This window comes from Arachis duranensis, chromosome 10, assembly GCF_000817695.3.
Source record: "Arachis duranensis cultivar V14167 chromosome 10, aradu.V14167.gnm2.J7QH, whole genome shotgun sequence".
Classification (NCBI taxonomy): domain Eukaryota; kingdom Viridiplantae; phylum Streptophyta; class Magnoliopsida; order Fabales; family Fabaceae; genus Arachis; species Arachis duranensis.
Genome location: NC_029781.3, coordinates 59,225,222 through 59,241,378, shown reverse-complemented (window position 1 = coordinate 59,241,378; position 16,157 = coordinate 59,225,222).

Here is a 16,157-nt window from a genome sequence, read left to right as displayed (position 1 = left end):
ATTCGCATGTTTTACATTTTCCTTCCTGATTTTATGCTATGATTGAAAACATGCTTCTTTGATCTTATATTTACTTATTATTAATCCTCTCTTATTACCATTAGATGCCTTGATATGTGTGTTAAGTGTTTTCAGATATTATAAGGTAGGAATGGCTCAGAGGATGGAAAGGAAGCATGCAAAAGTGAAAGGAATGCAAGAAGTTGGAGAAACTGCTAAGCTGTCCAGCCTGACCTCTTCGCACTCAAACGGCTATAACTTTAGCTATAGAGGTCCAAACGACGCGGTTTCAGTTGCGTTGGAAAGCTAATGTTCGGGGCTTCGATTTGATATATAATTTGCCCCGATGCCAGGCGACGCGAATGCGTGGGTCACGCGGACGCGTGACCTGGCCAACACCCAATCCGCGCGGTCGCGTGGACGACGCGGCCGCGTCACTTTTCCGCGACCTGTACGGACCAGAAAGTGCTGGAAGTGATTTCTGGGCTGTTTCTGACCCAGTTTTCGGCCTAGAGAACACAGATTAGAGGCTATAAAGTGGAGGAATGCATCCATTCATAAGGAGGCCTCTCATAATTTACTTTTCATGTTTTAGACGTAGTTTTGGAGAGAGAGATTCTCTCCTCTCTCTCTCTCTCTCTTAGGATTTAGGACTTCTCTTTCTAGAGTGACTCTCGATCCAGGTTTAATATTCCTTTTTACTATTTAATTTCTCTTTTATATTTTGATTACTCTGAAGCCTTTATTATGTTTGATTGATGTTGCCCAATTGGCTGTTGATGACATTTTTATTTAATGATAATTGAGGTATTTTCAGTTTATAATTATTCTCTTTGAATTAAGTTGCCATTGCTCCCCATCTAAGGATATTTTTATTATTCCAGCAATTTTACTTTTTTTCCCTTTTGGTTCTGATTAAGAAGTTTGTAACTCAACAGTTATTAAACTCAACGTAATTAATAATTGTTATCTTGCTAATTGAGCTGAACCTAAATAATCCCAACCTTTTCTTAGGAAATAATTAGGATTCAAAGGTCAGTTTAATTAGTCCCTTGACTTTCCTTTGCCCTGGCAAAGGTTGACCAAGTGGAGTTTAGATTCAACTTTTATTATAGTTGAGAGAGATAACTAAGTTAGACCTCTAAATTCCCTTATCTTGCCAAAAGTTGTTTTACAGTTATTTATTTATTTTTAATTGCCATTTACTTTTTTTGTCATTTAAATCACTTGCTTTTCACCTCCTAAACCCCAAATTCACAACCTTTATAGCCAATAATAAGAACATACTTCTTTGCAGTTCCTTGAGAAGACGACCCGAGGTTTGAATACTCGGTTAACAATTTTTAAAGGGGTCTGTTACTTGTGACACCCAAAACGTTTGTACGAAGGGATTTTTGTCGGTTTAGAGACTATATCTACAACGCGACTATTTTTATGACATTCTTTACTGGTAAAAATCCTAACGTCAATACACATGCAAGGCTTCACTGCTCCGCCCTCCACAAGAGCAGGGCAGCATCCTAATGCCTCACTATACTCAGCACGCAACATGCATCCCTACACAAAGTTTCACCGCTCTGCTCTCCACAAGAGCAGAGCAGCCTCCTGGGAGCAACATGGGCCAAAATTCTATTTAAATTCAATTCCTCTCCAAATTGAATCAAGGCCAACCAAACCCATTTCTCCTCAAATCTAAAGCAAGCAAAGCCCACATCATCACTCAAAGGCACATGGATCAATTAGATTAGGATTTTTCATTTTAATTGTAATTTGTTTTAATTTCATTTTCATTTTTACTTTGTGAAGCCTATATAAAGGCATCAATTCCATCTCATAGAGGGAGGCTGGCTCCACTAGGGAGCATTAGGAGTAGTAGTAGAGAGCTCTCTCTTTATTTTTTCTCTTTGTTTTGAAATTTTGGATTGAGGTTGGAGGAATTCTGTTTCAATCTTTGATCTAAAATCCATCTTTGTTCATCTTCTGCATAATTTCTAAGAATTGAAAGTTGAATCTGAGTTTTCATTTACTGCTTCCATCTTCATTTCTTCTTCAATCCGTTTGCTGTTGAATCAAGGAAGGGCTTGAGATCTAGACTTGTTTTCTAGTCTCGTTGATTCCCTGAGATCTTGTCTCTTTAAATTTCACAATCGAGCTGAGTTACATTCTGTGTTGCTTCTTCAAGAAATTTTTCCTTGCTGTTTACATCTGCTGCTTTTATTTCATCTGCATTTTTACCTTTCTATTCCTATTGCTTCCAATTTACTTTTAAGCAATTTAATCTCCTTGCAATTGTTCTACGCTTTGCTTTACTACTCTCTTTAATTTCCAGCACCCTAGCCCCCTTTATTTGATGCAATTTATTTTTCTTGCAATTTAAGTTTCAGCTATTTTACTTTCTTGCACTTTAAGTTTTATGCAATTTTACTTTCTGTAACTTTAAGATTTCTGCAATTTACTTTCTGTCGGCTACATTTCACACAATTCACTTCAATGTTAGCTTGAATAAACTAATCACCCACTAAAGTTGCTTGATCCATCAATCCCTGTGGGATCGACCTCACTCTTGTGAGTTATTACTACTTGAAGTGACCCAGTATACTTGTCGGTTAGATCTGTGTGTTTGGAAATTCATTTTTCCGCAAAAACACCATCATACTTGCAACGGGAATTTATTCTGAATTCTGGACCACGCAAAAGTTCTCTCATCAATGGCCACCAAGAAAGGCAAAGAGAAAGCTACCCCCAAATCCACAGCAAGAAAATAAACAAAAAGAGCATTAGTGGCAGAGCCTTCTTCAACTGCAGTCAATCCCTCAACAAAAAGAATTAAAAGGATTATAAAGGTTGATGAAAAGGAGAGAGCCTTCCCAGCAAAGGACACTACACGATTTCCAAATCGCTACTGTGAGCAGATGTTTCCTATTCTAGCAGCTCGGAATTACAACAATGAACACCTTATTATCCTTCCGCCTCGTATTGCTGATTTTGTTGAGCCGCAAATTACACAAAGACATAAGGGATTCCTACAGAGACAGCCACAACAGGTCAATCTTTCTTGGGTAGTTGAGTTCTACTCCAACTTCCACCTGCCGACCCTGCAGTCTATTTATATATATCAGAAGCAAGTCCCCATTACAGAAGAGGCCATTCAACGAGCCTTAGATCTTCCCCCTGCTCCAAAAGGATTGGACGCTTTTCAAGAAGCTGCACTCAAGCGCCAGGCGTACAACTTTGACTGGGACGCTGTTCTCAGAGTTATCGCTCAACCTGGCAGCAAATGGATCTTCGGATACCATCGTTCCCGTCCTAAGGGAATCTCGGCTTCCGCACTTACCTTAGAGGCTCACGTATGGGCGCAGATTATGTCCCATTACGTCTTTCCGAGCACTCATGAGTCCTCCTTTACCGTAGACATGGCCGTTCTACTATGGTGCATCCTCACAGGCCAGCCTCTAAATTTACCGAGACATATCTGGAACGCTATGGGACACGTGCAAATCGCGGGCAACTTACCTTTCCCCGCCTTGGTCTCTGATCTTGTCTCAGCAGCTGGAGTCTCCTACAGAGCTGGAGACACCAAAGCAATACTTCCACTGGATGATCAGTACGTCTCTAGCGGGAGATATCTCAGGACACCACTTGCCACTACCAGCCAGTCCACAGAGGATGTTGCAGTTCCTCCACCATCTACTAGTCAGCTGCTGCATTAATTACTGAAGCAGTTGGACCAACAAGACAAGAAAGCAAAGCTCCGAGAGCGTCGCAACCACCGCCGTTTCAATTACCTCAAGGAGCTACTCACAGGCAACCACAGACCCGACGAGGACCCAGGCACTCCGGACTCTACTTCCTTTACCAGCACAGGGAGCCATGACGGCTCCGACTGTGGAGATACTGCCACCAGCCCACCATTGTTCCTAACAGATGGCATCGAGGACGGTGCAAAGCCTTAAGTGTGGAGAGGTCGGTCAGTACCTGACTTCCGGAGGTAATTCTTTTCCCCCTAACACCAATTTCTTCTTCTTTAGAATAGGATAGATTGCATATTAGTAGGTTAATTGCATGCATGTTCTACCTGATTGAAAAGACAATAAGTTTCTTTTAAGACCATATATTTTTCAAAATTTCACTAATTTAAATCAAAATATTTATGTTAAATTTGTTTGAAGTTGAAACTGGAACAAAATTTATGAGCTAAAAAGAACACACAACCCGTGAGACCTTGAGCCTAAATACATGGTTACATTATTTAACCATAAACATTTTTTTTCTTGTGTGTTTACTTCTCTAAGACTGTAATCTGAATTTTGTTTTATCCTATATGTCCAAAATTAATGTGTTATGTGCATGCATATGATTGAGGCCATTGTTTGTTTAACTCACATATCCCAAATAAGACAACCCTTTTTAACTACCTTTGTTAACCACTTTGAGCTATTTTTAATCCCATTCATTCCATATTGTACCACATTACTAGCCTTAAGTGGAAAATAATTGAAAATCCCAATTGAATCTTTGGTTAGCTTAAGATAGAATTTGTGTGTTAATTGAGTATGGAAAAATTATGGGAATAAAGGGTAATAGAAAAAAAATATCATAATAGGATAAAGGGAATTTGGGTACCTATTCATGTGAAAACATAAAAGGAAATTACAAATCTATGTGCATTGATAAGCTATACAAAAAAAAGAAAAAAAAGAAAAAAATATATAAAAGAAAAAGATATATAAAAGAAAAAAAAATATATATATATATTCTTTATTTTAGTGAATAAGGGGACAAAATCACCCCAATGATAAGTCAGAATTTAATAATCAATGCATATATGATAAAATTAAAATAACGGTTGATACATGAATATGGAATGTGAAAAGGAAATTCTGGGTAGCTAAGATGAATGTTTAAATTATATAGAGTATATGTATGTTAGGTAGGAGCTTGGGTTAATTAAAGATTCAATATATAACCTCACTTAGCCATATGTGTATCCTCACCTTTACCTTAGCCCCATTACAACCATGAAAAGACCTCATGATGTTTGCATTAGCATTTTAAAATTGTTGATTGATTAGGTGAAAAACAAAATCTTTTGAAAGCATGATTAGAGAAGGATAGAGTGATTACCCCATATGCTAGAGATGATTAAAGTGCACATGCACCAACAGTAAGGGTTCAATGCTCAGTCCTGTATTTCCTACTTTCACAAGCTATCTTCTTACAAATTTATCTGCTTTTACAATATGCTCTGAATTAGTGAAATCTATCTCATATTTTGTCTCAGAGAACTTATCTATTTTTAATCATGTAGACCAACTCATATAGTTGCATTCATATGGATATAGGTTGCATTGCATTACATGAGTCTTGCATGTTCCTGTTCATTCATATTTATCTCTTTCAACTTAACATGAGGACATGCTAATGTTTAAGTGTGGGGAGGTTGATAAACCACTATTTTATGATTCATATTGTGTTTAATTGTGTGGTTTTATCAAGTCTTTGCCCACTTATTCATATGATTTGCATGTAATTACAACTCCTTCCTAAAAAAACTCTATGATTGAAAACATGCTTCTTTGGCTTTTAATTTCTTTTATTTAATCCTCTCTTATTACCATTAGATGCCTTGATATGTGTGTTAAGTGATTTCAGGAATTACAGGGCAGGAATGGCTTAAAGGATGGGAAGAATGCAAAAATGGAAGGAACACAAAGAATTGAGGAGATAACCACCGAGAAGTCACGCGGTCACATGGCTGACGCGACCGCGCGAAATGGAAGAAATAACAGTGATGCGCTCGCATGCATGACGCAACCGCGCGGATTGGAAGCTGCATGAACGACGCGACTACGTGGACGACGCGCACGCGTGGTACGAGAAATGCCGAGTGACGCGAACGCGTGGACGACGCGGCCGCGTGACGTGCGCGATCTGCAAAATTTCAGAAGTCGCTGGCAGAGTTTCTAGGCCGGATTTCAACCCAGTTTTTGGCCCAGAAACACAGATTAGAGCCAGGGAACATGCAGAGATAGGGAACAACATTCATTCTGCATAATTTTTAGTTTTTAGATCTGGATTTACTCATCCCCTAGGTTTTTACTCACCTGAACATTAATTAGGATTTTGAAGGTTTTGTCTTTAGCTTTTGAGAAGAGTCTACCTCCGGTACTAGTCATTATATTCTGTTATTTACATTTCATTTATTCTTCCATATTCTTAATTCCTCCAGAGTTGACATTTGATTATTTTCACAAGTAATTAATATAGACTATTTTTATTTTCAATTAATCCCTTTCATTATTATTTATCATGTCTTCTTTTATTTTTCCCATTGATTCTGTGAAGTTTATAATTATGATGAGTGAGTAGTTCCATAACTTGATTGGGAGATGATTGAAAGGAAACCTTGAGTTGAATTACTCAAGAGAGAAATTATAATTGTGTTTATTGTTGGATCACCCTCTAATCATTGACACTAGTCCTTCCCAAGGGAGAGGATTAGGACTTGTGACTAGAAATAGCTTTCCAACTTGCTTGACTTTCCTTTACCTAGTAAGGGATAACTAAGCAGAGCAACTTCCAATTATTAATTAATCTTGAGAGTACTTCAACAAGAATAGGGCTTCCAACTATTCTACTCCCAGTCAAGGATTTTATTTAAAATTAATTGAATTCTCTAATTTAATTTCCTGTTTATCAACTCAACCATTTTTGAAAACACCTGATTGATAAAATAGCATATCTTTCTGCAACTGGTTGGGAGACGACCCGGGATTCATACTCCTAATATTTTAATTTCAATTTTGTGACAACCCTTCTAAATTGATAAGCAGATTTTCGGCTGGTTAAGGACTGTACTTGCAACGCATTTCTATTAATAATCTCTTAACTCGCCAATTTTTGCCACGTCAGTCACTAACGTTGGCTTATTATGCTTAGCTCCACGTTATCTTTCACGTTAGTGGTCTTAACGTGACCACTAACGTGGGCAATATTGGCTTAATCCAACGTTAGTGACAAAGGTGAGTGTCACTAACGTTGGCGTTCTCTTCCCCTTCCACGTTAGACTTCACGTTAACTAAGTTAACGTGACTCTTAACGTGGCCAATTGCCAATTTTGAGCGTTAGTGGTATTCACTTTTACTACTAACGCTGGAGCTCCATTTTTCTCCACGTTAACTACCACGTTAGTGTAGTTAACGTGGCAATTAACGTGGGTAATGATGGCTTTGAAGACGTTATTGGCGATCACTTTTCTCATTAATGTTGTAAGCTCATTCACTTTCCACGTTAGTGGTCACGTTAATTGGATTAACGTGGCTAATAATGTGGTTCTTCCTTGCTTCCTTTGTCCTAAAATCAAGCAAATAAAGTGCATCAAAACTCTAGTCCAAGTCATGAGATTATGCATCATCAATTTGTCATTCAATCCTTGCATAATCCTTATGAAATCATGTAAAATTCATAATATTTGCTTGAATCAAGGTGTAATTGTAATTTCATCCAAAACTTGCTTATTTCCTAAGGAAATGCATGAAACTACTCTAAAACAGTAAAGAAAAGGTCCGTGAAACTAGCCTAGATGCCCTGGCATCAATAAGAAGTTGGAAAAAGATTTTGAAATCAAAATTTAAAAAGATATGATTGAAAAAGATATGATTTTGAAAAGATATGATTGAAAAAGATTTGATTTATAAAATTGATGACTTGACTAACAAAAAAAATTAAAAGATATGATTCTAGAATTCAAAGATTGAACCTTTCTTCAAGAAAGTAACAAACTTGAAATTTTTGAATCAAAACATTAATTGTTAGCAAGGGTTTTTTTTTAATTGAAAATTTAAGAAAAAGATTTTTTCTTGAAAAATTAGTTTTAAAATTTTCAAAAGCATTAAAAGAGAAAGATAAGATTTTAAAATCATGAATTAAAACATGAAAATTTGAAAAAAATTTGAATTGGAAACAAAATTACCTCCCTTGTGTCATCCTGGCGTTAAACGCCCAGGATGCTATCCACTATGGTGTTTAACGCCCAGAATGCTACCTCTTTGGGTATTTAATGCTCTTGGCTAGCGTTAAATTCCAAAAATCCTTCTTTACTGGGCATTTTTTAAATGCCCAGAATGCTGCCTGTTCAGGCGTTAAACACCCAGAACACTGCCCATTCTGGTGTTTAACACCCAAAATGATACCAATACTAGCGTTTAACGCCCAAAGTGCCTCTTTACTAGCATTTTGACGCCAGTGAGCTATTTTTCTCTGTGATTCTTCTGCCTTATGTTCTGAATCTTTATTTCTCTGTATTATTTACTTGAAAAGATATATTATTTTTTTATTTTTGAATTTTTAATAAAGAGATATAAAAACAACAAAATGAAATAAAACATAAAAATGCAAGATCAAGACAAGTAATGCATGCAAGGACACTTTGAATGTCAAGATGAACACCAAAAACACTTTGAAGATCATGATGAACATCAAGGACATATTTTTGAAAAATTTTTAAGAAAAGAAATTCATGCAAGACACCAAACTTAGAAAATTTGAATGTTCAAAAACTATGATTTTGAAAATGCATATGAAAAATAACATAAAACACAAAACAGGAAAATCATGAGATCGAACACAGGAAATCATCAAAAACAACTTGAATATCACAGAAGAACACAATGCATGAATATTTTATTTTATTTTATTTTATTTTCGAAGAAAAATTAAAATTACCCAATCTAAGAAACAAGATAAACCGTCAGTTGTCCAAACTCGAACAATCCCCGGCAATGGTGCCAAAAACTTGGTATGCAAAATCGTGATTCACACTTTTCACAACTCCACATAGCTGACCAGCAAGTACATTGGGTCGTCCAAGTAATACCTTACGTGAGTAAGGGTCGATTCCATGGAGATTGACGGCTTGAAGCAAGCTATAGTCATCTTGTAAATCTCAGTCAGGCGGATTCAAATGGTTATGAGGTGTTGATAATTAAAAGAACAATAAAACATAAAATAAAATAAAGTCACTTATGTAGTTCCTTGGTGAAAATTTCAGATAAGCGTTTGGAGATGCATTGTTGCCTCTGAACCTCTGCTTTCCTACTGTCCTCATCCAATCATGCGTACTCCCTTCCATGGCAAGCTGTTTGTTGGTGGATCACTGTTGTCAATGGCTAATATCCGTCCTCTCAGTGAAACCTTGTCCTCTACGGTTTTTCGCATGGCTAATCAGTTGTCGGTTCTCGATGGTGTCAGAAGAGAATACATTTATTCTTTTGCACACTGTCACTGTGCCCAATAGTCCTGAGTTTGAAGCTCGTCATAGTCATCCCATCCCAGATCCAACTCGGAATACCATAAACAAGATTTAGACTTTCCGGACCTCAAGAATGCTGCCAATTGGCTCTAGCTTATACCACGAAGGTTCTAACGTCACGGATTCGAATGCTCTGTTGTCAAGAGAGGTGATTCAAATCCGTGGGTCAGAGACCAAAGAGAATATACTCCAGCTGTCGTCCAATGACTACGTTGAATATCATGTAGACCGCTTTGTGGTTGTCAAGCATGCGGATCTTGGCTAAGCGAGTAATGAAGATTGAGTGATTGTCATGGGTCACCCCTTCATTCTGACTTAACTGAATTAAGTACAAGAATATATCTTGGAGGAGAAGCAGGCGTGAGTTGAATAGAAAAATAATAATACTTGCATTAATACTCGAGGAACAGCAAAGCTCCTCACCTTAATCTATGAGGTGTAGAAACTCCACCTTTGAAAATACATAAGAACAAAAGGTCTAGGCATGGCCGAATGGACAACCTCCAAAAAGGGTTCGAAGAACTCCCAAAAGGTCAAAGACTTCCAATACAATAGTAAAAAGTGCTATTTATACTAAACTAGTAAACTAGGTTTACAGAAAATGAGTAGATAGTGCAGAAATCCACTTCCGGAGCCCACTTGGTGTGTGTTTGGGCTGAGCCTTAAAGCTTCCACGTGCATAGGCCATCCTTGGAGTTAAACGCCAGCTTTGGTGCCATTTCTGGCGTTTTACTCCAGAAAAGGGTCTCTGGTGGGCGTTTAGACGCCAGTTTGGGCCATCAAATCTTAGGCAAAGTATAGACTATTATACATTTCTGGAAAGCCCAAGATGTCTAATTTCCAACGCAATTGAGAGTGCACCAATTAGGCTTCTGTAGCTCCAGAAAATCTACTTCGAGTGTAGGAAGGTCGGAATCCAACAACATCTGTAGTCCTTTCTCAACCTCTGAATCAGATTTTTGCTCAGGTCCCTCAATTTCAGCCAGAAAATACCTGAAATCACAAAAAAATACACAAACTCATAGTAAAGTCCAGAAATATGATTTTTTGCATAAAAACTAATAAAAATATATTAAAAAGTAACTAAAACATACTAAAAATCCCAAAAATAATGCCAAAAAGCGTATAAATTATCCGCTCATCATCTAGCTATCGTACATTCAAATAATAACGTGAAGCAAATGTCTCTTCATTTTTTCCCCCTTATTTGTTTTTCATATATTTTATTTTTATCTGCAGGACTGAATACAGAAAAGTCATCAAGGGAGTAAGTGGGGTTTTTAAGGGTAAATTATCAAAATCAATCCCAATTTTTTAAGTGTTAACAAAAATATTTTTAACATTTTTAATAATGATAAAAATATTAGAAAACATAATAAAAATAACTAAAATTAAATAAATATTATTTTTTAGAAATAAAAAATAATTTTTATATTTGACAAACTGTTGATGTATTTAATATAAATTTTTTAAAAATATTTAGATAATTATTTAAAATATATATACAAAAAATTAAATTAAAATTTCACCGCTAGAATTTTTTTTCATTTTTTAAAAATTATTCTTGCCGTTGATAAAAAAAATAGCAAAAAAAAAAAAGATGAATCACCAATTTTTATGGATAACAGTCCAATAAGTCAAGAATTAATCTGTTGCGGATCTGGGCTCCATTTAAGGGTTTTTCATTGGCTAATGAGTTGTTGCATGCACAAGGCAACATTTGAACTTCTGACATTTTTTTAAACGGACGAGTGAGTTGAACACTCGACCAACCAAAGTTGGTTGTTTGAGAAGATATATTTAACCTTGATTATTTTAATTACATTTTAAAATAATTTAAAAATATTTTTGTCAACATATTAAAAAATTAAGATCGATTTTAGTAGTTTATTTGGAGTTTAAAATACACATAATATATATAAAAAATTAATATTAAGAAAATCAGTTCATTAAAATGATATTTAAATATGTCATACTCTTATAAGAGTTAGATAAAATATAAAACCTAAAAAAATAAAAAATTAATTATGAGCAAAAAAGGTTAAGATATTATAATTTATAATTTAAAAATAAAATATCTAAAATACGAATTAAAACACTAATCTTAAAGATTTGGCCCAAAGTTGGGCCAACGGGCTAAAACGAGTGAATCGGGTCCAAGCCCACATATATAAACCCTCACTTAATAGAATTTCAGCACCCATTTTCCAGTTGGAAGAAAGGGAGCACGGAGGAGAGAGTGAGGTGAGGAACAAAATCATAACTCACTATTAATCACAATCTTCTATCACTCATAACTTTTGATTCGAAGTTCTGATTGACGAGCTATTTGTGGTCACAAGTTCGCCTCGGAATCCTCTTCAATTCTATCTGAACAAAGTGGTAAGAAACTTTGAATATTTCATCCAATTTTCCATTTTCTACAGTTTCACGTTTTTGGGGTACATGGTATTGAAATCTTGTGATTTTGGTTCTTTAAGGATACTTTAGCATGGATTTTTCAAGTGAGTTCCATCCCATATTCGACTGGGTTAAGATAAGAAAGTTTTTTCTCTTTGGATTTTCCAATTTTATGAGCCCTAGGTTGAGGAAATTATAATTTTTGTGGTGAATAGCTAGATTGTTGAGTTGGTGTTTTAGAATTGGAGCTTAGCTTGTAACACTCTCACAATTAGAATATCACGTTTCTGGCTACACCACTCTGATAGCGAGAAGTATTACGACGACTTTCTATACTTAATAATAAAATAAGAGCCTTTGTAAAACTCGAAACCGTATAAACTATTCTTTTAAGAACCGGAAATACTTTTTGTTTTAAAACGCACATACATACATACATACATACATACATACATACATACATACATACAAATCAATCACAACCACTTAAAATACACACCACACACACACACATAGAGATATATATTATATATAGACACTCAATAACTAAGTCCTTTATACAATAACTTACAAACATAACCATCACGATTCCTAACCCTCTTTACCAAATACAATATTAATGGTGAGGAAAAATAAATAAATAATAACAAAACTAATATAATAGTATGGCATAAGCAAAATGCAATTAAACTCTTCGTAAGCTTTTTCATCCGGTTCCTAAAAAGATAAAGCTGTAGGGGGTGAGAACCTAGCCACATGGTCTCACCACGAATTTTTAGAACTATCATAAGAAGATATTTAAAAAGAAAATTGTTTTCAAGCACAGTGATCATCGCTTGTCTTATGAATATTTTTAAAAAAAAACTAACGGTTTAACATCCAAAAATCCAAAATATTTTTAAAAGAAATTAGTTAATTATTCAAAATCCAAAACATTTCTTTTCTTAAAAAAATCTTAAAAGTTCCCTAGATAGTATGAATGACCAATCTGTTCCAAGCATAGGTTCATTAAGTCTATGCTGAACTAGCTTGATTTTTCATACTTAACTAAATCTCGATCAGAAACCAATTATGGCCTTTAACCCATCACATAATCAATCTACACTATCATCAACTCATCATCAATACTCAATCTCAAAAGTACCACATCAAAAACAACCTTCAGTGCCACATCTTCCTGCTAAAGGGATCTCTCATAAACAAACACAAGCAGAACAGACAAAGAAAGCACATGTATAGATAGAAGTTACAGCAAATAGCTCAGATAGTAGTTAATAATAGTTAAGCAATTAGGCAAATCAAAACAAATTCAAACTCAAACAAAGCATACAAATGCATATGATACATGCCTGTGCTATGGCTGATCATATCATCTATCAGTTATATAGCCAAATCTGACATATCCTGGTAGCTAGACTTTGACAGAAACACCATATCGTGGAGCAAGTGGGACTAAGCCACAACCTCTTGCTACTACCCGCTCAACCCAGAGTGAGTAGAATAAACCACTACTACTGCTACCACCCAGGCAGGTTTTACGGGCTCAACCCAAAGCAAGTGGAATAAACCACTACTGGTACTACTGCCCAAGCGTCACAATCACTGATCCGGAGCAAGTGTTATGAACCACTACCCTTGCTACTACTCAGGTATCTCAATCAAATTCAATTTTATTTTAATTCATTCTCAGTATCATTCAATTCATTCAAAAATCATACATTGAAATCAATCTTCATCATCCTTCCTTATTATCACACGTATTCTCATCACACCTTTCATTCCGTTCACTAATAATTCAAACTTAAAACATAGTTCATTCTTTTCTAAATAAATTAAAGTCAAAAGGTAATCATTTTCTTAATAACTCAAAATCAATTCTTTTAATCCTTAAATCCAAGTCTTTCTAAATAACCACTTCAAACGAAGCCTCCAATTAAAAAAAAATTGACAGTATCTCCTCTAAAACTCAGACTTTTCCACCCTTCTCAAGTCAGATCTAAACGTTCCTCAAACTCTTCTCAACAATTTCTAAATAACAAATCATTTTCAATAATCAAACCGTTTCCAAATATCAAATCCTTTTCATTAATCAAACTATTTCCAAAAATTAGATCATTTTCAATAATCAAATCATTTCCTTTGAAGAAGAGCTATCTTCTATTTTAATAAAAATTAGCCTCCTTTCAAATTTTTTTCTATTAAAACCAAAGAAAAATCACTCGTTCATTCAAACTTTAAAAGACCCTTGTTTTCATAAATTCTCAATTTATCTTGATTCAAAATAGCACACAATCCAGAATTAACTAAATCAATTAATAAATCAATCCAGCAAACAATTTCATTTATCCCACGCAACTCATACCAATCCATAAGACTTACAAAATCACAAAAGTATAATTTTCATATCAATATCGACTTGTACAAATTCTTGTAATTAAAACAATTTTTAAGAAAAATCCCCTACCTCGATCGTCAAAACTCGGAAGTTATTAAATGCAGCAAACCCTTTTTCTTTCGGCCCACAATAGCGGCAGCCGTAATCACAGCTTCAAACCACTTTCGCAGCAGCCACAACAACTCTAAATGAGACATGCAAGAACCGTAACTCAAACCTATTTTACCAAAACCTCATAATCTTCTCCAAATTCACAACAGAACACATATTCACTAGCGGCAAGGGTTTCAAGGGAAGAACAACTTACTATATGATGTCACAAAAACTGTCTCTCAACAATTTTCTTACCGGCAAGTGCATCGAATTTTCGTCAAGTAAAAACTCACAATAGAGTGAGGTCAAATCCCACAGGGATTGGTTGGTTGATCAATGTTAATTGGAGAATTATTCTAGTTGAGCAAAATCAGAAATTGAATTGATGTTGCAGAATGTAAATTAACGTGAAACTTAAATTGCAAGAAATTAAAAGAAAAGAAATTAAACTGCAAGAATGTAAGTGCAGAAACTTAAATCGCAAGAAATAAAAAGGGAATGGGGATTAAGCATCAAATTAAAGAACAGAATATAAAGAGAATGGGTAGATCAGAAATGGGAAAGCTCATTGGGGTCAGGAGATGTTATAATTCTCCAGATCAAATTAATTTTCATCTCTTCCTCAATCAATGCATTCATTGATCTCCTTGGCAATCTTAGGTGATTAGATCCCAATTCGTTGTCAATCTAATCTCTCTAAGCATGAATAATTGCCCAATTCCTTGATTTAAGTGCTCTTGGGAAGAGATGAAGTATGTTCACTGATTATACCACACATATTCATAGATCAAAGTGTTGGTAGGATTACATGTCACGATATCCATCCAAACCCCAATCTAATCCAATGTGAGAAAGTATTTCTAGCATGTTCTCCTCATTCCTCTTCCAAAGTTCAGAAGATATCCAATTATGAATAGCTTCTTTCCCAAGATAACTATCCAATTGGATGAAGACCGAAAGCTTTCTAGCAAAATCAAGAGAAAAGAAAGAAGAAAAATAATGAAAACTAATATTGATCCATTGAATTACACAAAGCTCCTTAAACCAATGAAAGGGGTTTAGTTGTTCATAGCTCTAAAAATGGAAAATGGAAATGAAAAGTACATTGCAGAATTGAAAAGTTGTAGAGAAAGTAAAATTTTAGGCAGAGTCTCAATACTCTCTGTCTATTCCCCCTTACTATCTTAAAATCTAAGCTATTTATACACTTTCTTCAATTGATCTTCAGTCTCTGAATTGGGCTTTTGGCCTTTTTTGAAGTTGATCCAGTTGATCTAATTGACTCCTATGCTGTTGAGAAGAAATGTGCTTGAATTGCGGAATTCCGATGCCCACGTTTGAGTTCACGTTTGAGGGCAAACATTGAGTCAAACGTCCTTCAGAGAAAATGGATTTTGGACGTTTTGAGCAACGTTTGACTCAACGTTGGAATGCCAATATTTTCTTATCCACGCATATGCATGACATACGCGTGCGCGTGGATGGTACAATTTACCACTTCACGCTTCAACGCTGCCTTTGCGTGCGCGTGTTTGGGGTCAGAATGCTCATCCACGCGTGTGCGTCTCCTACGCATGCGCATGGATGCGAATTCCCCAATCCCAATTTTGAAACGTTTTCGCACACGTTGGCCTCAGTGTTGGAACAACAATTCTCCCTCCAATGTTTATTCATCCATGTGTGCACGTCACTTACGCGTACGCGTGGATTTCCAATTTTCACGCTCACGCATACGCATGCGCATCGATGCGCTTTTCCAAAATTGAGTTTTGAACTTCATATCGCGCACGTTGGCATCAACGTTTGAGTGGCAAAGTTCCCTCCAACGTTGGCCCATCCACGCATGTGCATATAACACGCATACGCGTCGCCACAATTTTTCCATTTTTTCCAGAAAGCAATTTGTATCAAGCGTTGGAGGTAACGTTGGCTCGCCAACGCTCCCTCCAATGTGAGTAT